This window comes from Balaenoptera ricei, chromosome 17, assembly GCF_028023285.1.
Source record: "Balaenoptera ricei isolate mBalRic1 chromosome 17, mBalRic1.hap2, whole genome shotgun sequence".
Taxonomy (NCBI): Eukaryota; Metazoa; Chordata; class Mammalia; order Artiodactyla; family Balaenopteridae; genus Balaenoptera; species Balaenoptera ricei.
Genome location: NC_082655.1, coordinates 78,871,648 through 78,899,431, shown reverse-complemented (window position 1 = coordinate 78,899,431; position 27,784 = coordinate 78,871,648). Strand labels below are relative to the sequence as shown.

At 42.0% G+C, this 27,784-nt stretch overlaps 1 pseudogene; it reads left to right on the top strand.

Annotated features, from left to right (window-relative positions):
- Positions 1-231: 231 nt before the first annotated feature.
- LOC132351757 (signal peptidase complex subunit 2-like) overlaps positions 232-27,784 on the top strand; it is a 43,296-nt pseudogene continuing 15,743 nt past the window's right edge.

Genomic DNA, 27,784 nt, shown 5'->3' with positions numbered 1-27,784 from the left:
CAAAAGTGATGCAGTGAAGGAAGGAAAGCCTTTTCAACCAATGGCATTGTAGCAGTTGGACACCCAGAAGCAAAAACTTCATGATCTAGAGTTGCGCTAAGAGTTCTCACATGTGAAAAACGTGATCCATAAAAGAAAAAAAAAAAAAGGTAAATCAAAGTTTAAACTTTTTGCTTTGCAGAAGACCCTGTTAAGACGATGAAAAGGGGACAAGGAGGAGGGGAGGGAGACGCAGAGGCAAGCAAGATGGCAGCGGCAGCGGCAGCTGCTCTGGGCGGGAGAAGCGGTGGTGGCAGTAGTAGGGCTGGCGGTGGCCAGCTGTGGGGCAGGCGGTAGCCACGGCAGCTTGCTGGACAAGCGGAAGATTGACGATAAGCCTGTAAAAACTGACTAATGGGATGGATCAGCTGTGAAAGATTCTTTGGATGATTCTGCCAAAAAGGTACTTCTGGAAAAGTACAGGTATGTGGAGAATTTTGGTCTAATTGACCGTCGCCTCACCATCTGTACCATCTCCTGTTTCTTTGCCATTGTGGCTTTGATTTGGGATTATATGCACCCCTTTCCAGCGTCCAAATCTGTTTTGGCTTTGTGCGTTATGTCCTATTTTGTGATGATGGGGAGCCTAACCATTTAAACCTCATATAAGGAGAAGAGCATCTTTCTCGTGGCCCAAAGGAAAGATCCCACAGGGGTGGAACCTGATGACATTTGGCAACTGTTGTCCAGTCTCAAAAGGTTCCATGACAAATACACTCTGAAGCTGACCTTCATCAGTGGAAGAACAAAGCAGCAACGGGAAGCCAAGTTCACCAAGTCCATCGCTAAGTTTTTTGACCACAGCGGGACACCGGTCATGGATGGTATGAGCCTGAAATATCCAGGCTTCGTGACAGTCATGCCACTGTAAGAAAAACAAAACAGCCACTTCTAAAAGCAGCCATCTTTTGGCTGGATCATGCTGAATTAAGGGGTGAGGGAGAAAGAAACAGAGAACTTCATATGGATAAAGTAAGAAATGTAAAAAATGTCCATTTTGTTTTGAAATTTTAGTCCATTCTGGATAAATACAATTTTCTAGCTCAGTTATGAGAAGTTGTAGCTCTGATATCTAGCTATAGCCTCTTTGATCTGCTGATTGCATTGTTTTGATTTGCTTTTCTGGAAAAGCATTTTTGCTAAAAGCTGTACGGACTTTCTCCTCCATACCTAGCAGTACTTTATATGGTATAGCTTTGTGCCATGCAGCATTTGAAGACTCAGTTTTTAAAACTGTTAACCTGTTGCTGACTTTATTGTGTTAATTCCCCTTTCAACAGCTGTTTCCCTTAATTCAGGATACAACTTCTTGTGTATGACAGTTTTCCTTCACACACCATTTTTGTGGGTGTGTATATATCTGACTTGGGGAGAACTGGGGGAAAAAACCATAGCTTTATAATTTGTTTAAAAGAGACTTTCTGCCTGCTACATTTTGTGCTCTTAAAAAATTAAAGAAGCCAATGGCATTTTTAGTTTTATCTTGCCTATGCTTTCCACTAGTATATCCCTGTTGATTTGTGTGTGCCCTTTATTAACTGCCATTTTCTAAAATTTTTTTCAATAAAATGAAAGAAGATGTGAAAAAAAAAAAAGACAATGAAAAGATAAGCTACAGACTGAAAAGATACTTGCAAACCGTATATCTGTTAAAGGACTAAAATCTAGACTCTATAGAGAACTCTCAAACTCAACAGTAAAAAAACAAACAAAAAATCCAAATAGAAAATGCAAATCACATGAAGAGACATTTCATTGAAGACAATATATATGGAGAGCAAGTAAGGACATAAAAGGTGTTCAACATCACTAGCCATTAAGACTACAATGAAATATCACTGCACAGTTGTTAGAATAATTAAAATTAAAAAACAGTGACAATACCAAATGCTGGTGAGGACACAGAGAAACGGGATCTCTCTTACATTGCTGGTGGGAATGTAAAATGGTCCAGTCGTGTTGGAAATCAGTTTGACAGTTTGCTAAAAAAAAAAAAAAAACTAGACATGCACTTCCCATATGACCCAGCAATTGCCCTTCTGGGCATTTATTTATGAGAAATTAAAACTATGTCCACACAAAAACCCATATATTCTTGTTCATAGCAGCTTTATTTGAAATAGCTCCAAACTGGAAACAACAAAAATGTCCTAAACTAGGTGAAGAGTTAAACAAACCCATTCCATGGAATACCAACCTGCAATACAAAAGAATGCACACAGATAAAAAGAAATGGAACAACTTGGAGATATCTCAAGGACATTATGCCAAGTGAGTAAAATCCAGTATAAAAAAGCCACTGTGTCATTTCCTGTATGATTCCATCTGTATAATGTTCTCACAATGACAAAACTATGGAGTTGGAGAACAAATTAATGCCGGGGCTTAGGGGTGCTGGGGAGGAGGGAGATGAGCGTGACCACAAAGGGTGCCACACGGGAGAGCTTTGTGGGTAGATTAGTTGTGTTGATTGTGGTGGTGATGACATGAATCTACACACGCAGTAACGGGACAGGACCGTCCCCACACTTCACACCAATGTCAGCTTCCTAGTTTTGATATCATGCTCTACGCAAGAGGTAACCAGTGGTGGGGGGCAATGAGTGAAGGTACACAGGTCCTCTCTGTGCTAGCTTTGCAATTTCTTACAAATCTATAAATATTTCAAAACAAAAAGTTTTTTAAAAAATCCTAATCTGGCTCTGATGTTCTAAGGAAGTCGCTGTATATTTGACACCCTGTGTCACAGAATCAAGGAGCCCTTTAAGTACATGTGATCTTTTTACTGAGAAGCCGGTCCCATCAGGTGGTAATTTAGATCACTGCCTTCTAGGTTCTGATACCCTTGACGTAGCAATGATCAATAAAGTCCGACTTGTGCTGAAGAGTTTGGGAACCTCTGTTTCTTCATCATTTTAAAATGCAGAAGAAAGCAACAATGGATACTTTTAGTCTTCTATAAATAAAACACTTCCTCTTTCTTTTAATGGAGACAGGTGGATTGAGTCCCTGCTGAATGGACATTAAGGGAAGCTCTGTCTGGTATATCTCTAGAGGCTCAGAAGATGATAAATGATTCTGGAGCTAATACCATCTAGTAGACATTTTTCTCAAAGCACTCCATTTTTTTATGTTTAAAAATTCCTGAAAAGCCATGCATTAATCCCAGATTTAATAGTAATTAAACTGAAATTCATTTAGCTTTTGTTTTAGGATTAGTATAACTAAAGGAAGCTTATTTTTTACACACTTCAAGCTTTTCTTATGATGCATAGCTAAATGGTATTTGGCAAGTCGCTCTGTTTCACATCCTTCAATATCCTTTGGTGCTACTTTCCGGTGCCGGTGGAGGAGGCAGCCCAAATTATAAACCTGAAGAAGACCTTACACATCACTCGGCCCAGACGGCTTGAAACGACGGCCAACAAGTGTTCACTCTTGGAACGTGACTCTTTTTTATTGGAGTTCGAATGTCTTTTGACTGAGCACAAGATATCCTGTCGGCCACAGCCCAAACCAGGCTCTCTGGGTCACCTCCATTTTCCCAGGATACATCCCCTGCTGGGAATTTGCATGTGAGACTCTTCTTCCTTGTGTATCACTCACATAGGTGAAGAAATAGAGGAGAGAGGCCAGAGGATTTACTTTATCAAGGTCACAAAGCTAATTCACTGCATAGCTGGACCTTGCCTCAGTCTTTCCAATCCTCACATACTCCACTGTCCTGTACACCTGCAGGCATTTAAAAAAAAAACAGGTCCTGGGGAGAGAGCCAGAGACCCCAAAGGTACAGAAGAATTTCTCTGTGTGTCCAGCAAAGCTCAAAGCGGCAGCTCAGCAGGGATCCAGGCCAAGTTCAAAGTGATCTCCTGTGGCATACCGTGGATCAGACTCTACTGCTAGAAACAGCCCGCATCTCTGTCCTCTCTCTCCCCGCCCCACTCCCAGTCCAAATTGATTTTGTGCTTCCTGTTTTTCTGTGCTTGACAAAGAAAGCAGAAGTAACATGCTGTCAGTGGAGAGTTGCCAAAAAAGCCAAGTGGCCTTTAGAAAAAATCACTTGCTTCAAATTTCCAACAGCAGTTCAAAGTCTCCTTTCAAGCAGACACTGCATTATGCTAATAATATGCTAAATCATTAAGGTCTTCCGATTTGTCTATTGATTGTTTAAGTAGAACGTCACGGCAGAGAGGTATTGGTGCTAGAAGCATCAACCCGCCCTCGGTGTGTTCTTCAGCAGGCAACTCTGGTCTACACGTTATACTAACTCTGAGGAATTGTATGTCATAAGCCATTTCATCATACACCGAGATGGTCTTTTGGGAACATTGACATTCTAGAAAAATTGAGAAAATATAGGCCACATCAAAAATAATATTAATAATTATTTATCATCTACTGAGTGGTTTCCCTGAGCTAGAAACAGTGCTGGGAATTTTACCTGTATCATCACTAATATGTCAAAGCTATCCATAGGGATTATTGTCTCCTTTGTACATTTGGTGGAATTGAGACTCAGAAAGGTGAAGTCGCTCTGCTAAACTCCCTCAGTTGGTCATGGCCATTATCAGGATCTGGACCAGACCCCAGCTGAGGGGAAGTCCGTGTCTACCTTAGGAATAACTCAGATTTCCCCAGATCAGCTCTCTCTCTTTGACCTCGGGGGTATGGAGACAAGGAGTTACCAGTCTGGGGTCTTCAACTTCTAGTAAAGCGAGTTGTCCTCCAATTGGTGACCAGGTAAGGGAACATTGGAGGCAGAGTGGGAGTGGGTGCAGCACCACAGGGCCCCCCGTGAAGTGGTAACGAACATGTAATTCAGACACACACCCGGCACCACCCAGAGCCTTGTGCACACTTATTGGAGATGTGGGCACACCTACCTCTAGTGCAAGTCTCCTGGGAGCTGGCAGAGGGGAGGTGTGTGTGCGGGGGACGGAAAAAATTGGGATTGGCAGTGTGTACATGTCATTCCCAACTCCCTAACTACCCCTTCCTCCCACCCTTCCCCCCGGTAACCATAAGTTCCTTCTCTAAGTCTGTGAGTCTGTTTCTGTTTTGTAAATAAGTTGATTTGTATCCTTTTTTTTAGATTCCGCATATAAGTGGTATCATATGATATTTGTCTTTCTCTGTCTGACTTACTTCGCTCAGTATGATAATCTCTAGGTCCATCCTTACTTCGCTCAGTATGATAATCTCTAGGTCCATCCATGTTGCTGCAAATGGCATTATTTCATTCTTTTTAATGGCTGAGTAATATTCCATTGTATATATGTACATCACACTGCTATATTTAAAATGGGTAACCAAGAAGGACCTACTGTATAGCTCAGGGAACTCTGCTCAGTATTATGTAACAACCTAAATGGGAAAATTAATTTGAAAAATGATACCTGTAAATGTATGACGGAATCACTTTGCTGTACACCTGAAACTAAAACAACAATGTTAGTCAACTATACTCCAGTATAAAATAAACTTAAAAAAAAAAAAAAACACTGGGATTAGGAGGCTTACTTGGACACCTAGTAAATAGAATTTCCAAAACCATAGATCATTTTTAAAAGGCTACATAAATTACAGAGTGGTTTTCAAGTTGAGATCCATGGCGATGTCTTAACAGACAGGAGGCTGAAGAAAGGGGTCAGGTTGGAGACTGGACTTGAAACAGACCCATGCTGGGTCCCCAACCTCTACAAGCAGAGCAGTGCTGGTGGCTCTTTGCAGATGGAGACAAAGTGCAAGCTTTGTCCTTTAAAGGGAGTGCTCCTTGGGGGACAAGCTCTGAAATAGGAGTTGGAATTGGATTTGGAAACAAATCACAGATTAAGTATAGACACATTCAGAATTTTCCCATTTATTTGTACTCTTGAACCACTCAGATCCCTTTCTGTCTTTCTCTGTCTCTCTCTCCTATTAATGTGATCCTACCACTCCCCCCCCACCCCCACGGCTACGAACCTCCTTCTACATTTCGCCTTCTTCGCAGAGCGCAGCACACGGGAACCATTACTCCATCTCCATTCACACATCTCACGGATCAGCTTTCTGTCAGACAAAGGGGCGACCTTTGTATTCCACCCAGTAATTAATAGCGACGTTCTTTCAGTCATCAGGGACTAAGAGTTTTCTTACTGCCTTTTCTAGAATATTATGCTCTGAGCTTCAAAGAGCCTCTCTCATTTTTATGGTATTTTTCATCTTTAATACCTCTTTCTCATCCAGGTCTTCACCCATGAATCCTTCTTATGCAAGGCTCGTTCTTTCTGCATGTAAGTCCGCTCTCTCTCCTGCTTCTACCCCAAACTGTTCTGTTACTATGCTCTGGGCTCTGTTCAAAGTCTTTCTAAAATATCGGTTTCCTCTTCTTTCCTTTTTTCTTTCCTCCTAACACGATTTACCTAAAGCATTTAGAAATAAAATTTCAAGATTTTCCCCCAGAATTGACTCCCATGAGCTATTTTCCCTAGAGAAGAACAAGGAACCATCAAATTTAGATAGAAAAATCTAGCGTTGTTTTTCCTTCAGTTCAAGAAACCTGTGGTTGTGTGCCTGCTACTTGCTAAGTCACGTGCGGGACACACAGAGCCGCACAACGCAATTAATCTCTCAGCGCCAGAGACTGTCCCGTCACACCTCTTCAGGCTCCCTCTCCACAACCTTCCTCCTGGCCCCCCTCCCCCCTCAGCACAGAAACTTCCTCTCTCTCCTTAAAAGAAAAACAAACCAACAAATACATCCTGAACCACACCCATCCCCAGAGACCGCTGATGCGCTCAGCTTCACAGCCAACCTTTAGAAAATGATACATTGCCTTTCCTGTCTCCGCCCCTCCATCCCTTATTCAATGTCCTAATCTATTGCAACCTTGTCCATCTGTTGCAGGACCACCCATTCTGCTCGTACTTTTAAAAATACAGAACCTACCATTAAAAATCCACTCTAATTTTTCACTCTGCACGTGCACCTGTTTATAAGGCTGTTTTCCTTACCAGACTGCGCCCCATGAGAACAAGGATTATGTTTTACTTATTAAGTTAAATCATGTTAAATTGCTATCTAAATTGCCATTAACTGTTTTTAACTTACAAAAACAGCAATTAGGGTTCAATCTATTAATACTATCTCTGTATCCTCAGCACCAAATATAGTATGTGGTGCAAAGTTTAGGTTCAATAAATACTCAATAACTGAATTAATACATAAAATGTCCATGCTTTATGGACTTATTGAACTGTTTTGCAAACTTTTAACTGACATTGATCTCTCAGAATTTATCTCCTCTTAAATGATTTGTTCTCTAAAGCTTCAGTAATCAAAACATATTTTACTGAGAGAAAAAAGTTGTCTATATACTTAGACTCTAATATATTATAAATATAATATACATATATTCATAGACATATACTGAAAGTGTATATGAAGCCATGTTATAGATCTCTGAAATAAAACATGTAATTTGTAACTGCTACTATATTACAATCATTTAAGTTGTAGTAAAAATTTGTAACTCATGCTACTTCTTTGTGAAAATTGTTTCAACTTTCATTTGGGTGTGTTACTTTAAAATAAAAAGATGATGCCATCTTTTAGAAGTCGATTCCTGAGATATAACTAGAGCAATAGCCTATTTTTGTTTTTGTCTTTGTTTTCTTATCACTTAACAATGTTTAAGTCAGGTGACACTGATTTCTAGCCATTTTCCTGACTTGGGGCATTGACTTCACCTTAAAAATTTCATCTTCAGAAGTAGTAGAGACACAGAAACTTTCTCTCTAATCAGAAACAGATCCTGAAAAAGACAGGAGGTAGTTTACTTTTCATTCTCTCTAGGAATGCATTTCATTTTTCCTTTGTCTTTGAATTAATAACATTTACCCAGTTCTTTTTCCAATGGCTTAATCACCATCCTGGAAGCTTTTGTTGTTGTTATTCTTGTGATTTTTGTCCTGGAGGCTGTTGAACTGGGAACACTGCATCACATTACCTTGTATAGTAGCATATCAAATGTATCCTTTAAGTAAGCAGGAATTGTTGAAGGAAAAGTATCCAGCACAGATCTCTGGAGACACCGGCAGGCTTTATGCAGGTGGGAAAACCATTGCCCAGGCAAGGAAGCAAGTCTCTTCGTGGGATTCCACTCCTGCTTACCCCAGAAAGCTCCAAAAGTGTAATAGAATGAACCCTCACTGCTGTGCATCCCTGAGGCAGGAAGCACAGACCCAAGTGGATTTGTTTGTCCATCTGTGAAAGGGTGTGAGAAGCATAGTCTCCTAGCAAAAGGAGACTTCGGATAAGGGGGAAGGAAACTAAGCGTTATTACACAGATACTGCGTCTTATACACCTGTACATATCCACTTGTATATAATGTTGGGTGAAATGAGGTAACCCGGGATCGAAGCTTGGCTTTGGCAAGAAAAGCCCAAATGGCCAGGCTAACATTGAAAAATGCTTATAATCATGCAAATTTCACATTCACAAAAGGTACGATGATTCTGATTCATTTCAAAGGAAAGAAAGAACCCAGCTTCCTAAAGGGTAAAATGTTTATGGAAAGCTATAGGATGGAAAAATTAAAGAGTTTGAAGCCAGATGCGGTGGATTAGAGTTGAATGCAGTGACTTTGGGCTGATGGCCTGAGTCCTGGGCTGTGGCTTCCTCAGATGGAAACAGAAATAAGAATTCTTGCTTCTCAGGGTTATTGAGAGCATTGAAAGCATTGAACATGTGAAAGTGTTCTGTTAATGTAAAATGTGAAACAAATGCTAACTATCTTAACTTCTCCTTCCTGGGGAAGGTGTTAGCAGTCTTTGCATAGGTGCCTGCCTCTTAGCACCCTGAAAGCTGTCTGTTATCTTCTCCCTGGACCTTGAAAGAAGGGGAGGCAAAACACACAAAGAGTGGGGCTGGAGAGTCAGAAAGCCCTTAGTTCAAATCACGGCTCCATCACTAAGGAACAGGTGCATCCTTGGGAAGTTACCTACTGGGGGGCTGCAAGACAGCGTGTGTAGGGTTTAGGTGACCTGGCTCTGTATTTTCAGTTTCATCTCTATTTCATCTCTATCACGTAGCAGTCTTGTGATCTTGGGGAAGTTGTCCAATCTCAATTGATACTCCTATCAAATGGGGATAGAGAAGAATATTTCTCATAGTATTGAGAGGAATAATAATAAAGGCTAATATTTATCAGTTCGTGTTTTGGGAGTGTGAAATAGAATACGGACAGGCAGACCCTTGCGTTACGCTGAGGTGGCCTGAGAACACTGCCCGCCTAAAGCCAGCACACAGAGGAGGAACTTGGACAAGCTACCTAAGTAAATGCTCCTTCCCTTGTGTTGCCTGTGAGTTAGTTATTAAAACACTACCCCTGAAGGAGATGCGTAGGAGAGAGCTCATTTATGCTTCTGAAGTGAATAAATACGTTTGATCCTTAAAGCTCACCAGACAATCTGGTGTGTAGGGAGCTTGGGAGGACTTTCAGCAGATACGCAAACTTCCCCATCTCCCCCATCTGTGAGAAAAACAGTCACATGAAGGGTCAGACATTTCCAGAAAGCTCACCAAGCTAATTCCCACACTACATGGGCTACCTACAAAATGGGCATAGAGAGGAATAAGGCTTTTAAAGATACTCACCTCTAGACGCCTAAACATGAGCTGTCTTCAATGACCCCTGTGACTGCCTTCATAGATCACATTACGTTGTCGGGACACTAGACAGAAGTTCCAGTGATTGTAAACCCTGCGGATCCTTCTCAGTTCCCAGGAAAAAGGCAGGAGATGAGGTCTTATTCTCACACAATGGGATAGAAAGCCAATTACCATCATGGAGCTCAATTCTGCTATTTGGGACCCACAGGGACGGTTTTATGTTATTCATGAAGGAGAGATGGCATCATCCCCCAGACCAGGAAGGGTCCCCCAGTGACAGGCGGCAACATCCTGCTCTGTTCAGGGAGGAGGGCGAAGCCCGAGAAAGAACATGGTTTGTGGTAAAAAGAACTGGAACAGCAGGCCATCTCCTGCCTGGAGGTTCAACTCTGCTTTTCCATGTCATCCAAGGCCAGGGGATGAAATTAAGCCATGTGTGCTGGACTTTAACACTGTCCATACATAGAATAATGTCAATATAAGTTTAAATTTGCATCATCTGATCAATGTTTAGTCGTACTGGTTAATTCTTTGACTCCCTCTGAGGACTGTAGAGAAATGAATGTTACAAGACACATACAAAGCTTGTCCCCTCTCAGACTGTCCTTTTGCTCAGCCCTGCCTGCTGGGTCCCCTCTAAGGCCTGGGGTGATCTGGGGTCTCTGTCTCAGTAGCTGAAGTTTGCATCAGCTCCCACTGGAATCAGGCCAGTTCTCGCAGTGGATTTCAGCCACCACCTCATTTCTACAAGATGTTAAAAGTGCCAAAGCCCAGCGTCTAACGGACCTCTGCAGCAGCCGACACCCCATGTGCATCAAAGAACCTCGTATAGTAGTGTCTCCCCAGCTAAGGGGCTCTTCCCAGGAGCCCACCTATGCCGCCTTCCAGAGCTGCTGCCCTTGTCAGCTGGACACAGAGACAGTGCCAGAGGAGGTGGACATAGAGACAGTGCCGGAGGAGGAAGGAAAAGATAGAGAAAAGGGAAGAGAGAAAAGGAGAGATGCATTTTAGTCTCTGTCTATACCAGTTATCAAGATTCGATCATCAGTGAATTTTATGTTATTATTTTACTCTATTCTATTCTATTCCATTTTTTTCCTGGGAGAAGTTCTTTTGTAAATTTTACCCATCATATTCTTTAGTAAAATTTACGCTATTCTTTTTTTAATTAAAAATTTTTTTTACTGAAGTATAGTTGTTTCACAATATTGTGTTAGTTTCAGGTGTACTGCAAAGTGATTCGGTTGTGTATATATTCTTTTTTTTATTCTTTTCCATTATAGGTGATTACAAGATACTGAATATAGTTCCCTGAGTTATTCAGTAAATCCCTGTTGTTTATCTATTTTATATATAGTAGTGTGTATCTATTAATCCCATACTCCTAATTCATCCCTCCCCCCGTCCCCTCTGGTGACCATAAGTTTGTTTTCTATGTCTGTGAGTCTGTTTCTGTTTTGTAAATTAGTTCATTTTAAGTGCATGTGGGAGACGTTTCCCCCAAATAGGTTAACTGCAGAAATATTGCCACGACTAGGCAGACTGCCTTCTGTGAGGAGAGAGTCTTCAGAAACACTGTTTTTCTGACTAACTTGAGAAACTTTAAATGCAGGCAGCGCTAGCCCTGGGGTCTCCCCCAAGACCTTTTTATCCTCTTTAGCATCTTAATGAATATTTAAAGAACACTTCTTTAACCTTTCTCTTTGGCTTCTGCACTCCTGATACCCTAATCCTGAACTGAGAAGCCCTCTGGTCCGGGACAAGCTTTCTGCCTGGCTGCATTTGGAACAGAAAGTTCTCCAAGCTGTGCCCATGCATCTGCATGTCCTGGGAAAGGAGGGGGGAAGGATGGAAGAGAAGCGAACGTGCTTTTTCCTTCACCGTGTCCCACCCGAGACCTGCAGGCCTGCGTGGTCCCAGGGAGACCCTCCTCTAACCAGATGGGATGCACTGCTCCCACGGTCCACCAGCCTGCAGCTGCTTTTGCAGCCTGAGGTCCCTAAACGGGCTGCTTTGTCCCACCTGTGAACCAGCCTTCTCACCAAAGCGATCGTCTCCTGAATTAAGGTGCGTCAGTGGGTCTGGAAGTTGCCTGGGTCTCCTGAGGGACCCTGCCTCCTGGGAACACGTTGAGCCGAGGTTTGCAGAGCAAAGCCAGATTGTTCATTCTGAGGGAGAGGGGCTTGGGCAGGATCCCAAATCCTTGATGGGGTGGGCTGACAAAGCCACAGCCCAATAAACTCCTGGGAAAAATTAATGCAAGAAGACACTAAAGGCAAAAGTGTGTTTTATATTATTAAATAGCTATAGCTTTAGCCTTGAGTTTCTATCTGGACTCATCCTCATGAACCCGCGTGGTATGAGCTAGGCCAGGGAGGGTAATTTCATAGCCTGCAGCCCGACAAGACACCCACAAGACACCGAGAGTCCATCAGGACCCAGAGAAGGCCTCAGAATCCTTCTCTCTGGCACGTGAGAGGACACCTACTTACAATCTTGCACTAGCTTAAGAACAGACCTAAGAAGCCTGTTCCTTGGGCTCTTTTTCCTCGTCTTTGCTCCTTCTTGTTCTAAGGTGGGCAGGGGTCATAATAACGGAGATCTCTCCTTTCCTAATGACAGGCACGCTTAAGCCCCTTTACAAACTCGGGAGAGAATTGTTAATTTTTTAAATAGGAATACAAAAGGTCTAAGAGCCACCAAACAATGTTTCAAGTAGAAACAAGACTTTTAAACATTTTATCCCAAACTGTAACCTCATAGGTCTGTATCCATATTGGGGTGGAATTGAGCGGAAGGATTGTGGTGAGAGAGGGCCTGGAATTAGAGCTTCCATTCACATTCGAATGTGTAACTAATAGTATGTATTTGTGTAGTCATCATTACCTTAAAAATTATGATTATCATCTCCTTTTTTATAGATTAGGAAACCTAGGCTGAGAGACACAAAATTGCCATCTTGAGGTCACAGGGCCGGTGAGAGTCAGAGCTGATCTGGAAGGTGCCCATGGCACCAGTCCCTTGCTTCGCCCCATTCCTAGATAATCCCCTGGACAAAATGACTGCGAGTCAGCAGTTTGTGCCTCCTGGTAGGGCTGAGCTTTATAGTAGATCCAGGTGGTACGGCTTAGGAGCTAATGGGAAACCCCACTTTTTCACCACCCCACTCAACCCCAATACCCAGGGGCCTGAGACTCTACAATAAAAGGTTTATAGTTTTGGAGCAATCATTACTTTCACTGGGCATTTTTTAAAAATCAAAACACCCCTGAAAAGAACAAGTCTCTTCCATCACTCCTTCAGGAGATGGCTTTCCTCTGGCACAACTGACCCCAGCTTTATAAAAACACAAGCCACTTGCTTGGAAAGGAAGGAGCGTGTCTCCTGAAAAAGCAGAAAGGAGGTATCGTCTTTACAGCTGGGAGGAAAGAGCTTCCCCTTCACCCCCTCTGCTGAGAGACTGCTCTTGCCTTGTGTGAGGGTGAGCACAGGCCAAAGATGATTCGTGGGTCCTGCTGAGTCCAGAAGCCTAGGTTTGAGCTCTTCTTCCCCATGGTGGGGAGTGGGCAGTCCTCCCAGAAAAAACAAGGGACCCTCAGAAGGCAGATTTCCAAGTTTACTGAGTGAGTTTAACTTGTTTTTCTGGTGCCTCACAGTTAAAGTGTTAACAAATCTTATTTTTATATTGATTATCTTGGCAGGAGGTTCATTATGAACACTGATAAGCTTGAAATTCAAGAAAAAAAAAAACAACTCAGTATCTTCCATTATTTATAGAAAGGAAGGACGGAAGGGAGTGAGAAACCAGAACTGACTCTGGTGCTGAAATCATCTTTATTCCCAGGAGGCAAAAGGCCTGGCTGCACTATAACTGGCTATCCAGTTAAGGTGTATACAGGTGATGCTAAAGATACAGGTAACGATGCTGATGTCCACCAGACTACCTGGAAAAGAAAACTCATCTAAACCTCTGCTACTCTCCAGTCTGAGGACCATTCAGACCCTTTGAAAGAGGGAAGGTGTTTTGATAAGTCTGTCATATTAAATTAATAAACGTTACTCAGACACACCATTCTCTTCATTTTCTGATATAAAGGAAATCTTTGTAATACTTGATATTTATGTCAGTTACATTTTTCCCGCTTGAAGACTCAGGGCATTGGCTGCTGAATTACCTACTGGAGTGTAGGTAAAGGAGCAGCCTGGGTAAAAAGCGTGAGGCTCTGATGCTGAGTTTGGGTAACTGTGGTGGTTGGTGAGTGTTCACCCTGTTCCTCAGGGTTAGACTTTCCCATCTTTTAATACCTGTTCTAGTTGCACCGGAACTGATCTGTCCTTACTTCCTGTGCTCTTCTCTGACAGTCACTCGGGTCTGTGAGGGTTTTCTTTTCTCCCTCCCACCTTGTATTGCTAGTCAGTTCCAAAATCCTTCAAGATTTTCTCTTCTAACAAGAAATGTTTGCTTTGACAACCACATTTGCAGACTACATCTCCCAAAATAGATTTATGAAGAAGGAGGAAAGAGAGACAAAGGCTAGTGAAGGGTTCCTTACCCTCCTAAAGATATTTTGAAATGTCAAAACCCCAGTGGACCAACTCCGGAAGGAAGGAAGGAACACAGGGAACATGAGGGGGTCGGATGGAGGCCGTGGGAGAGCGCAGGTGATGGGACAGGGCCAGGGTCTTATACCCGAAGGAGAAACTTGAGCTTCCCATTCTGACAATAAAGACAACAGTCACCTGCCCTGCTTTCGTCAGAATGTCTTGCATTAGTTGTCATCACGGAAACAGCCTTTAGAGCCATGCTTCTCTTTCTCGTCTGTATATTTATAATGCTCTAGAACAAAGATTTTAATTTGAAATTTATTGCCATCTTTTTCCTAACGGATTCTGAGAAATCATCTTACATTTTCAAAGTAAAAAGAGGGAGGAGCCTTAGCAGCATGACAAAATCCCAAGCACTCATCTTACTTTACGCTTTTCTACTACTGGGCAACAATAACAAACAGCGAAATATCTGAATGTGTTGAACACCTTCTTAAACTGCAGTTCCAACCATGCCACTCTCCTGCCCCAAACCCTTCAAACCCAAATTCAAATCCCTTCATACAGGGCTCAGCCTTCCTTTTTGGCTTCTTGTTTCCTATCTGAACTAGATGACTTTACAGTTTCTCAGGTTCACTCCTCCCCTCCCCCTCGCCGCCAAAAAAAATAAAATAAAATCTTCATCTGTCAAAATTCTGCTAATAAGGAGGTTGGGATTAATGTATACACAACTACTATATATAACATAGATAACTAACAAGGACTTACTGTATAGCAGAGGGAACTATACTCAATATTTTATAATAACTTATAAGGGAAGAGAATCTGAAGAATATATATATATGTAAAACTGAATCACTGTACTGTACATCTGAAACTAACATGATATTGTAAATCAACTATACTTCAATTAAAAAAAAATCCTACTAATTCTTGAAGGTCCATCTCCAAATCACTTCTTGATTCCTTCTTCTTGATGCAAACTCTCCCTCCTTCTAACCCCTCCTCACATTTATGTGTGTGTGTGTGTGTGTGTGTGTGTGTACTCCATCCATTCTGCCCTGTGTTATGAACCGCATCACTTGGTGTCCTCTGCAGTCTCTAGTGCTGTAATGTAGCGTCACACAGCTTCGGTGACACTACATGACTGTTTGCTGAGTCCTTTTGTCAAATTATAACTGGGTGGTGACCTCGTCCCTCTTCAAAGTGAAGAATTATCCATTGACAACTTGGAAAGTACATTGCTCATATTTAAAGAAGAGACTCTTAACTCCAAGCGCATATGGAAAGTATCCTCCATCCATCTCTTTGGTGCAGTCACAAACCTGAACCAGCCAAGATCTCAATTTTTAATGTTCTGACTTCTCCATGTTTTAATAGCCCCGTCTCTTTCTATTTTAAAGGCTGAGACATTCCATATTAAAACAAAGAATCTGGGACAGCTAGAGAGAATTGAATTGGGGCATAATGGGAAAGGACTTGGTAAGTTCTCCTCAAGGAAAATTTAACTGAATTGGAGTCACCCCAGATATCTATCAGTGTCTTTTATAGCCAAAGAGACTGCCCCTGTCTGTGTTGCTAAATGTGTGCGGAGGACAGCTGAAAAGACCAGTATGACCAGCTGTCCCTTCTGCAGCGCATTTGAATGAAGCCTGTTCTTTCTTACTTAGCAGCTGTAGATGCTGTTTGCCGAGCGTGTTGCTATTTTTGATTCTGCCTTCTTCATAAAGAGGAAAAAGAAGAGAAAGAGAGAAGTCAGGCCATCTCCGGTGGCTCCCATGTCCAGCTGCTCTCTGCCCACCTTGCCTAGCTTGAGATGGTTGAACAGCACATATTCACATCTTCTGTTCCCCATTTCGGTTCACTTTATTGCATCCGTTATTTACTGAATCCACAGTCGCACATTAGCCTCACCTCTGGAGCCGCAGAGAAGTCGCAAGGAACGTTTCAGTACAGCCAGTTCGCTGGTTGCATTCCAAGGTTTCATTTCTTTTTTTTTTTTTTTTTGCTCCCATCTAGAGGTTTATTGATGGGTGTCAGCTCCCGGGGAGCACTGGTTAACACGCCCAGAACGATGCACTTGAACGGTGAGGTACACCCAAACCTCCCCCGTTGCATGGCTGTGACCCAGCAACCCACTGCCACTCAGACCCGCAGCCTGACACTCCTTTCTCCCCAGCCCAGCCCCACCAGGGACACGGCGCCTTCTTGATCAGCGTGCCGGGATCTGCCCACTGGACATCTTGCCCCTGAGCAGAGTGTGGTGACTACTAGGGGTCTTAATTGGTGAAGGGACCCTCTGGCTTTATGCAGATGGATACAAAACATCCACTTCCCACGGGCCTACCCTCCCTCACTGTGTGACTGGCCACCTGAACACAATTTCTTGCGTAATCCTCCAGGCTCTAGACTTTTATGCCTCTGGCCTACATTCACTGACATTAAAGACCGTAGCGCCTACCTGCCAGGGTCCTCCTGTGTTGCTAGAAGACTTTGTTCCTTTGTGTCCACTCTCTTTTAGCTAGACTGCTTTAATGTCCCCTGCTGTGACCTCCACATACAGCTTCAACATTTTCTCATCTTTCAGGGATGTCCTAGGAGCAAACAAGGACTTGTTAGTATTTCCCGCTAAACAACGTTCAGTGGAAACCATAGTAAAATATACATGCAACTTATAAACCGCACATGGTCTAACTGGTGTAAACACACAAGAACCTCCAAAGTCAATCCTAGTTCCTCTCCTCTTCCTGGTGAGAGGCACTGTGGTGTTGGGGTCACAAGTGTGATGCTGGAGATTTGTGACCCAAGTTCATCATTGGGCTCTGTCCCTTGTGAGCTCATGTCCTTTGGAAGCCGGTCACTGTCTCTCTCCTTCAGTTAGACTATCTGTACAATGAGAGTTATAGTAGTATCTACATTATAGCGTTGCTATGTACAAATTACACAAATATATATAAATAAAGCTATGAAAAATTCTCGTTCATGTAAACAATGTTGTATATAGCTTATAACAGTCTACAAAACCTATGAAATCCAAGTTTCAGAGTATTTTAACTGGCCAGGATCTTGCCAACAATGGAGATTTGACTGATGAATTCCTGAGATCAGGTTTAGATGATCCGTCTTCCCCTCCGTGGTTGTGAGCATAGGATCTGAAATCTTATCTTCCTTCAGCAGCTTAAAGGTCACGGAAAAAATAGGTAGATTATTTAGGCGTCCCCTTCTACCCATAAAAGATTAGAAGCTACTCTTAAAAGATTAGAAGTTGACTAACTTTGGGAACCAATTTCTATGTATACAATAGCCTTTCCTAGAATATTAGCATGCAGAAAGCCATGCATTTCCATCAAATTTCAGTGACCATTTATAAATACACTTAAATATGCTTGAGTCTACTGTTTCCTTCATGTGTTTTGTCATAAGTCAAAGCAATGAATTACATGTCAGCGTTTCTCCTTGGAATGGTAGTAGAAAAGTATATTTCTTATATTTTATGAACACAAATCAACTAGACTGTCAGGACCACTTAGGCCAAGAAAACAACCATTCATGTTTATTAAATAACAGAACTATGCTTAAATGTTAATGTAGAATGAGCTGATTCTGTACAAGTGAGAGGAATACACAACACTATTCTTTGGGATTAGTATTGGTACTTGTGTTAGTAGAAAATCACAGTTTAGTGGGTCTTATGAAAGACTTACAACAGTCATAATTTTATCAATGAAGTAACTGCAGCTCCAAGAGGTTAAGATCACAAAGCTAGTTATCTTTTCACCAAGTCCATTGACCTTCCTCCTGCACTGCCTTAATCAGCGAAGTAGCCCTTGAACAGAAAATACAGCTGCTTTGAAGGGTTCAGTATGGAAATCTGGAATTGTGCGCTTACCAAAATCTGTAATATACTAGGTGAGTAAATGTAGTCCGAAGCCTGGAGGTGATGAAGGTCTGTTCTTTAAGTCTGATCCACTCAGAAATCTCTCTTTTTCTTGGGAAAAATTTAAAATCTCCCATGACTGGCTGTCTTACCTGGCAAGGGCATCAGGATCTACATCATTAGGCTCTAGCAGCATTCTTTAACAGTGTTTCACAGTGGGAGAAGAAGCAAAATTAAAATGTAGAACTTGGTCTTGTTAATTTGAGCTGATTCACTAAGCTGCTGTTTGGGCTGTACTTTAAATGAGATCAAAACTCACCTTCAGAGTTTTGAGAATTGTCCTCATAATCCCTGCCATATCCACTAACTAACTTTCTTAGATGATCTGAAAGCTTTATATTTTAGCTTTCAGTGTGGGGTATGGTGATAATAATAAATACCTCTCAGGCAGTATTTCTCTACAAGCCTCAGGCTCACAGTAAGAATAAAAACACAGCGAATCTTTATCTCTAGCTGAATGTTTAGCATATTAAAATATTTTGTCACTTGAGTATTCTTCCCCTATAGCTTATGATTATTTTCTTTTTTAAGGTAGAAAATACAGAAATGTTCAGGAAGAAAAGACAGTTCCTTTTTTGCAATAGGTCTGTACACACACTTGTGTTTTGTCTTCGAGTGGAACCGTCTTATAATTGTATATTCTTAATCTAGTGATATACCTCCATCTCTGTCTCTAGGTTTTCTATCTCTTTTCACTATGTTAAATTATCTGGATCAAGAATCTTTTGATTACAAAAGATAGAGTCTTGACTCAAATGAGCCCAACCAGCAAAAAGGAAATTTGTTGGGGTTCTTAGGAAGCTCAGAAGTGGATCTTGGCCTCAGGCAAGGCTGAATCTAGAAACAAATAACACTGTCAGCATTTCTCTCTTGCTTGCTCTTTCTCCTCTGTTCCATAATTTCTTCTGATTCTCTCTTACTGAAGATGTGCTTACTCTGTTTGGGGCAAGTAGAAGGCAAGACAGAACCTCAGATTCACAACTTTCCAACGTCTCCACTTAGCGTTATTTGTATAAAGAGACTTCCTCTCCTCCCAGGCCAAATGACATTCCAGGGAGTGGACTCTGAGGTCAGGTCCCCAAGCACGGATGAATCACTGTCGCCAAAGGGATGGGTTACTGTCACAGGTCCAGCCCTGGTCACATGCCCGCCCTTCAGGTAGAGGTTGAGACTGGGACCCTGAATCAGAGCCCTGAGGAATGAGAAGGGGTTCTGGAAACGGAAGGGGTTATAATCAGAAGGAAGAGTGGAGAATCGGCTAGGCAGACCAAAAATGGCAGCTACCACAGTTTGGAGAACGTGGCTTCAGCTATTTCAGCAGGGAGAGCCTGAAAGCAGCCCCCAGGACTCACACAGGCACGATTTGCTGCTGCTGCTGACTAACCCCACTGAGGAGACACCAGCACCGCTGCTTCAGCACCAGGGATGTTCTGTAATCATCGTCCCTGATATGAGTCTCCCTCCCTCCCCTCTGCCACCGGTGAGGGTGAGCTCTGCTTTCCTGCCAAAGCACAGAAGTAGATCTCTGAGGTGCCGACGGGAGAGAACGGAGTGGCTGTCCGGAGACAGGTGACATAGTTATTAGAGCACAGGCTTTGGTATCAGAGACGACACATGTTCAAATCCCAGCTTGGCGTTTCGGTGACTTTGTGACCCTAACTTTCCTGAGCCTCAGTTTCTACCTCATAGGTTTTTTTTTTTTTTTTACATGTTTCAGTTAAGCTACCTCATTGGGTTCTTGTGAGGATTTATTGAAATAATATATGTAAAGCATATGGCATAACATGTGGCAACAAGTAAGTTCTTAATAAGCAATAGTTGCCATTATGAAGAATATTATTTTAGTATTTTGTCTCTCTGCTTCTCAAGCTGGGGATAAAGAGTAGCAATCTGGGATAGTAGAACCCTCTTGAATTAAGAGTCCGATGTTACCATGATATATACGTTGTTACATCTGTGCACAAAGCTCTCTCATACCATAGCTGTGTATTCTCTCATTTAGTCTTCAAAGCCGCCACTGAGTTGGATGTCACTAATATCCAGTTTTCAGGTGAGAAAGATGAAACTCAGTGGGCCTGTGATTTTATCAGGTTACATAACTGGAAAGTCACAGAGACAGGATTCAACATAGGTTTTCTCACTCCAGATTCTGTTCTCTCTTAATTATACCACACTGTACAGACCTATTTTTCTGGGAGCCCAGCATGTGCCTGAAGATAGCCTTGCTAATCAGATGGCATAAAGGGGAATAACAGTGGCCTGAGAAGACCCTGACAATTCTCATTAGGTCAACAAGGTTTTGAACATTTTTACCAGGAATTGTCTCCAAAGGTGATAATAGCGGACAAGCTGCGGCCTGTTTGAGAGAAGAGAGGAGAGAAAAGCTAAGAAGAAGGAAGAGAGCCGAGTGAAAGAAAGAAAAGATGAAGGTTGGGGTGAGGAATATTAAAGTCTGCCTTTTTAGAACTAGTAGGAAGCCAAAGGTATCTTTTAAACTTATTGCACTTTTTGATAAAAGAAAACAAAGACAGCAATGATTAGTTAGAGAGTCTAGGAAAGGAGAAAAAGAAACAATAATGCCCAGTTTAAGAATAAATTGAGTTATTCTCTCTCTGAATCTTTAAAAATTTTTAACCTTTACAAAGTGATATCCTTAGGAATTTCTGTTTAAATGTAAACTTATTTTGCTTATTTATCTTATTATTATTTAGTTTATCTCCCTTCCCATACAAAGTCCCCAAATTTTTACTTATATACCCTATTACTCAAACTATCACCCTATAAAATACTCTTTATCCAATCTTGACACAGGGATTTGATTTTTAGTTATTACTCTAAACCCAATTTTCAGCTTCCTTCAGTTTTCTCTGATATTCCCACCTTCTTTTAGGAAAGAGCCTTGAATATCTTTTGAAGAGAGCAGCAAACACATGTAGGTGAGACATGTCATACACACTTGAGTTTTGCAAAATGTCAGAAGATGCATCCATGAGATGAAATTATACATCTAAGGACTTCCCTGGTGGTGCAGTGGTTAAGAATCTGCCTGCCAATGCAGGAGACAGGGGTTCGAGCCCTAGTCCAGGAAGATCCCACATGCTGCGGAGCAACTAAGCCCGTGTGCCACAACTACTGAAGCCCGCGTGCCTAGGGCCCATGCTCCGCAACAAGATAAGCCACTGCAGTGAGAAGCCCACGCACCGCAACGAAGAGTAGACCCCACTCACCCCAACTAGAGAAAGCCCATGTGCAGCAAAAAAGACCCAACGCAGCCAAAAATAAATAAATAAAATAAATAAATTTATTTAAAAAAAAGAAATTACACATCTATCATCTGGACTCTTTATTTTTATTTCTTTATTATTTTTTTAATCTTTTGATTATGCCATTCTTTTCCCTACATACACAGGCAAAAGTCAGAGAATATAAATTATCAAAAATAGAAATGTTCTTAGACTTCAGTCATTCCTTCCATTAAACAATATTGTGCCAAGAAAAGGAATCAAGGCTGATATATACAATCTCCGGAGTAGGGCAATTCTACTCTAAAATGGGAGGAGAGGTATTGGGTTACACAATTTTAAAGCAAATAGAAACTTTGAAATAAACGTCTGGTTTTGTTATCAAGGTAATACTGACCTCAAAGAATAAGTTAGGAATCGTTCTCCTTATTTTTTGCAAGAATGTGAGATGTATTAGTGTTCATTCTTCTTTCAATGTTTGATGGAATTCACCTGTGAAGCCCTCAAGTCTGGGCTTCTTTCTTTTAATTTTTCTTTTTTGTTGATTACTGATTCAGTCTCTTTACTGTCCATTTCATGGCTTTCCCATCCACACAACAAAACAAAGCTGAACGGACTGGAAATCAAGTACTTTCCTCAGATCCACCAGAGAACTGCGATGGCAGGGCAAACCGCTGCTCCCAGAATTGGAGAGGCAGGCAGATACAGAGAATCATGACTTAGGGAGCAGGAGTTCAGGGGCAGAAACCTAAGGGAGCCTAAGCTGTTGGGGTTTTATCAGCGCTTAACCAACCTGGGGGATGGGAAATACCCAGCTGCGGTCCCATCCAGCCTTCCTGTCTCATCCAAAGGGAGAAAAACAAACACCACTGAGCGGTACTTACGACGACCACACCCCCGGGGTACGGGCTCACTAACAGACCGAGACCTAATCATAGACTGTAGAAACTGAAAAACGCTAGAAGACACAGATGTTTCCATAAATGTTTCTTTTGTTTCAAGGATCTAAAATCTATTAAAACCTTCTCAAATAAAACAGGAATGTCCTCTTCTTTTGAAGGAGACAGATCTTCTAAGAACCCAGGGGAAAAAAATAAAAAACAAAAACAAAAAAACTCTGAAGCTACAGGAAGGCGTTACCAACAGACCCTACACGGCCTGTCACCTGTCTCTGCACTCTCTGACTCTGGCCCTCCCATGTCCCCTACTCCCTTCATCCCTGCCTCGTTGGCCCCCTGGCCCCCTGGCCCCTGGCTGTGATGCCAGTGTGCTAGGAGCCCTCCTGCCTTGGAGCAGGAATGCTCTACCCCAGATATTAGCATAACTGCTGCTTCTCCATCAGGCCTTAGCTCGGTGTCACCCGCCAGAGAGGTCCTCCTTGAAGACCTGATGTAAAATGACACATGTCCTGTTCCTTGTTTTTAATCCTCCTTACTCTCCATTATCTTTCCTCCGAGCACTTATCAGCACCTCAGCTTGTATGTGCCTTTGTGTTCATTTGTTATCTCTTTTCCCCTTAGACTGGCCCACGGTGGGCTCTTAGTAAATATTTGGGGAATAATTGGATAAATAAATGGATGAGTGAAGAACAGATACCCAGTTGGCTTTAGGGACCACCTCTGTCTCACCTCCTGCTTCCTGTTCTCTGCTTCTCTCTATGTGTTTGCTTCAATCCTCTATTTTTCCAACTAGATTCTGACACTCTGTTCCCGTATGACACAGGGGGACACATAACCTAATGACATGTACCCATGCCTGCTCTGCTGACAGCTCCACTCGAGTGTTTGTCTCCAACTTCTACTCCCCTCTCTGGCTGTTAGTTCAGAGACTCTATCTGTCCAGCAGGAATTTTCCTTGTTTATTCCGTCTTTCTAGGTCTTTGGGTAGAGGAGGGGGAGTTAGGTATCACAGACACGGCTACGTGCTCCTTCTAGGTTGGTAGACCTGCTCAGCGCAGGGTTGCCACAAACCTTCAATCTGTAAACAGCAAAGCACAAGAAAGTGAAGCGCAATGAAACAAGGAGGTGTTTCCCGTAGCACCTTCTGTGTGTTCAGACCTGACGTGTTCCTCCTCAGCTGTTCTCCTCGCTGATTCTATGTGCCCTTCAGATCCTCACTGATCGCCCCTCCTGACTGTCATCCGTGAGATTTACGAACCAGGAAGAGAGCCTATAGCTCACGGAGAATCTCATTTGCAGGAGACCTAAAGCAGGGATTTTCCCTTGTCTTGAAATATCCAAATAATCCATCCGCAAAAAATGAAACAGTGCATCTCTCACCTGGGCTCTTTGCTTTGCTTTTATCTTCAGCTTTAGTTCTCAGTCAACTCATCCTGGGACAACTAGCTCAAAATCAGAAAAGAACCTGTGTTTCGATGAAATACAGGAGGGAAGGGAAGGGAACCAGGGTTTTCCAAACACCCTTCCACCAGATATGGCATCAGACACTTTATACGTATTTTCATTTAAAAACTACAAAGACCCTGTAGAGAGTCTATTAATAGCTTTACTGTACAAATGAGGAAACTGAGGCTCAGGGAGATTCAATTATTTGTCTGAATTCTCTCACTGGTGAGTCAAGGAGCGAGATGAGGAACCAGGGGCTCATAGTGTCAGCAGGCTGCTCCTCATAAATCTGTATCACTGAAATCTGCAGGATTTTAGTCATTTAAGATAGCTGAAATCTCTTAACAAGCCTTAGAAAGGCTTTAAAATTCCTCCTAGGTTGGAACGACGTAACACTGCTTATTAAATCTCCCTCCCGAGGGGTGGAGCGAGATGGTTATAGAGCTCTGCCAGGACACCACTCAGACTCTAGGTACCATCAAGGTGTCCCCAGCACTCACGAGCACGTGTGGCTCCTCGAGGGACCCTGAAGTTCTCCAGCTAAGAGCCACTTTCCCTCTCCTTGGCAGGATGTTTCTGCGTATGCGCCTGCCACTCTGCCGTCAAGCAGCACAAGCCTCGGCTCCTGGTCTCACTCTTTCTGAGCCACATTTTCAAAGGAAGGTATTTATTGTCCCTGGATTTTTAACAGCTGTTTCCATATCCCTCAAGTCAGTACCTGCCGTTCACCTACATAATGAGCCCAAGTGATATCTTAAAAGAGCCAGATATTTATTCCTGCAGCAGGATATTATACCAAACAAATAATACTTGTAAAAAATATAAAAATTCTTCCCAAGAACCCCAAATCTTTCCCTTCTATTTTCTCACGGCACCTAAATAAAACTGGAAGCAAAAAGTCGGCTTTCAATAGGTACCTACTGCACACGTGTGTTTTGGGAAAAGCCTTCGATGGCAATCAATTCTTTTTTCCAACGTGGGGGATGGAAACTCGAAACAGCAATTTGGTACATGTTCAGGGCGTGAGCAGATGGGCTGGGTTTCAGATGAAGTGGGGTTAGTCCTTACAATCAGTGAGCGTATTTGCTAACTGCTTCTTGGACTTATGTTGGGCTTGTGTTACTAATGCAGACGTGTTTTCCTTCTTGCTGCACGCAGGCGGTTGGCGAAGGGCGATAACAATAGACTCCTTGTTACAAAGCTCTACCAGTGAATCTGCTTTTATTTTTTTCCAGCATTTATTCTCCATGTACTTCTTTTTATTCAAATAAATGTTAATTTGATTTCCCAGATTTCTTCAGGTGAAATTACAAGGGTACCACAATTATTTATGAAGAATGTCAAAACAATACATTAATGACTTTGTAGAGTTTAAAACTCCTTAATGCATAATCCATTCACAGTGATTCTAAGTACTTTGCTAGAGCCATGTGTCGATAAAGAACCAATGACTTGAGTGGCGATCATGTAATCTCTGTGTATTTTCGATATGCTCCTGCTATCTCATGTGTCGCCCTTTGAACTAAGACCTATCCTTCCACCTGGTAGCTGATTGTTCACATGGCTTTTCACGAGATGACACGAGAGAGAGATGATCACATGTGGACACATTTTTTTTCTCCGAAGATTTTTTTACTAAGTTTATTGGAGAATTGCAGCAATGCGTTAAATTAATAACAGTAATAGCTGACATGGACATTTATTGGAAAGCCTTTCCTCCTTCCCTTTCCATAAATTCCCAGTTGTGTGCTTTGAGTGGGATTGCCCTCGTGCCCCACTGAAAAGTGAGCTCTGACTTAGCTCAGACTCTGGGTCTCTGGGTCCCATCCCTCTGGGATTTGTTATTAATGAACACATGTTGCAATTTGGGCCAGTGAGACTGAGACGCTTACTGAGGGGCCTCTGGGGAAGAAGTTGCCTCTTTTTTCTTTCGGTGCTACCAGAAGGCAGGTCGTTTCTTTCCCTGGATAGTGTATTATGGATTGGAGGTCTGAACTGCTACAGCCAGGCTGCCTCCGGGAGGGGAGTAAGTAGGCCTAGAGATCATGACCACACACAGAGGAAGCCACAGCTGAACGACCTGGAAACCCCTGGACTAAGCCTCTCCTGAAGTCAGCTCTACTATCAATATTTACATGAATCAATATATTACCAGTTTTGCTCAAACCAGTTTGTATCATGCCTTCTATTTCCTGCAACCAAAGCGCGCCAACGAATGCAACCTTCCAGATATCTAAGAAAGAGCCACACGACTATTCCTATTGGTGGTAGTCTTCCTAGGGCCCTCACTCTTTCTCTTTGGAACTTTCTATGTCAGAAAGGCCTGAACTCTTTATGCAAAATTTCAGAAGTAACTTAGCCAAGTGCTTTGTGGAGTTCGTCTGCCTCTTGAAGAGGTCTGAGAATCAGTCAACAAGGATTTATTGAACGCGTACTATGTGACCACTGCCCTCTCTTCTAAAAGAGCACCTCCATTTTTATCTGTCTTTATTATTTGATGTCCACAATATATTTATTTTGAAGAAACTATTACACGGTTAAATATAGGAACTACAGACATAGTCTGACTTCCTCATCTTAAAGATTACAAAATTGAGCCTAAAGGAAGTTAGGTGATTTGTCCAAGGTCTCATGGTCAATTTCAGAGTTAGAAAAAGAATTCCTGGTTTCCTGATGCATGGTGCAGTGCTCTTTCATTACACTCCATTGTCTCCTCATGTAGGTTGTCACTACCTTTGGTAATAATTATGATTTTATTGTTTTTTCCAGGCTTGAATTATCCAAGTCAGTTTGGTCTGTAAAAATTGAATCAGAAAGCTAACAAGAAGTGACTTTCCTATGAAATTTCTAGCACTTCCTATTTTCAGACAGGCTAGAAATACCCTGTGAACAGCCTTTCTCATAAGATTTGGCATCTGCCTCTTGCTATGATCAGAAATAAAAAGTGTAGGGGTTGGAGAAAATTAACTAGAAAAATATACCTGAACTTTCAAATATCAGACGCAGACTCTGCAACTGCCTAAGCTCTCTTGATTTTTCCCTATAGACCAAACGTTTGTCCTGACCTGTCCTGTTTTCACAGCAGTCATTTGCTTAATATAAAGTCTATACGTTGTAATAACACTAATTTCAAATTTGAGATGAAAACTTTTTGTTCTGAAAAATCAGATTCAGGAGTGATTATTGACTGACCATCTCCCATAGGCTGAAAGCTTTCTCTCAACAGAAAACCACAGGGTCTTCCTGGAAGTTGATCTTTGTTTCTCTGTGTCCTAATAAGTAATAATTCAAGTGATTTCTGAGAGGATCCGAGCAGACAAATAATGACATAATAATAGTTCTTCAGAAATAGAATTTCCTTTTGTACTGCTGCAGTAGGGCCAGGAATGGATTTTAACTCCAACCCCGAGAGTATAATCTGGTAACTTAGCATCAGTATTCATTATACTAAACCTCTTCGTTGTCACCAGCTATGTGCTCTGCTTAATTACTGTGCCTTTCATTAATTGTGGGTCATATTAATTCTCTTCCATATCGTATTTGATTTTCATGTGTAAATAAGCCCTGCCTAATCTATTTGTTTTCCGTTACTAATAAAGAATACTTTCCATTAGTGGCTGTGTTGCTTCTTTGACACACCTGTCTATTTGATCAGTGTGCCCATCCATTATGGATTGACAACGTGGGAAATGTGTTTTCACCTTAAAACTCACTCAAATACGATCAAGTAGTGAGGGTAGCAACATTACTCTCTGATTTTAGAGATTGTCCTTGGGGATTATAGTTCCAGCCTTTCAAAATGGAGAGTAACTTCCAAGTTGCTTATATGAATGAAGTGTTGGGGAAATCAACTGAGTAAATAACTAGAAAGGACGTATTTGAAAAGAGAACAGGAAGCACACACTGAAGAATGAGGTATTTTAACAAAGAAAAGGGATACTCTCTTTTTGTTTTCTCAACTTTCTAACACTTCATATAGATATTTAATATGGGTAGGTAGGTAGGTAGATAGATAGGCACA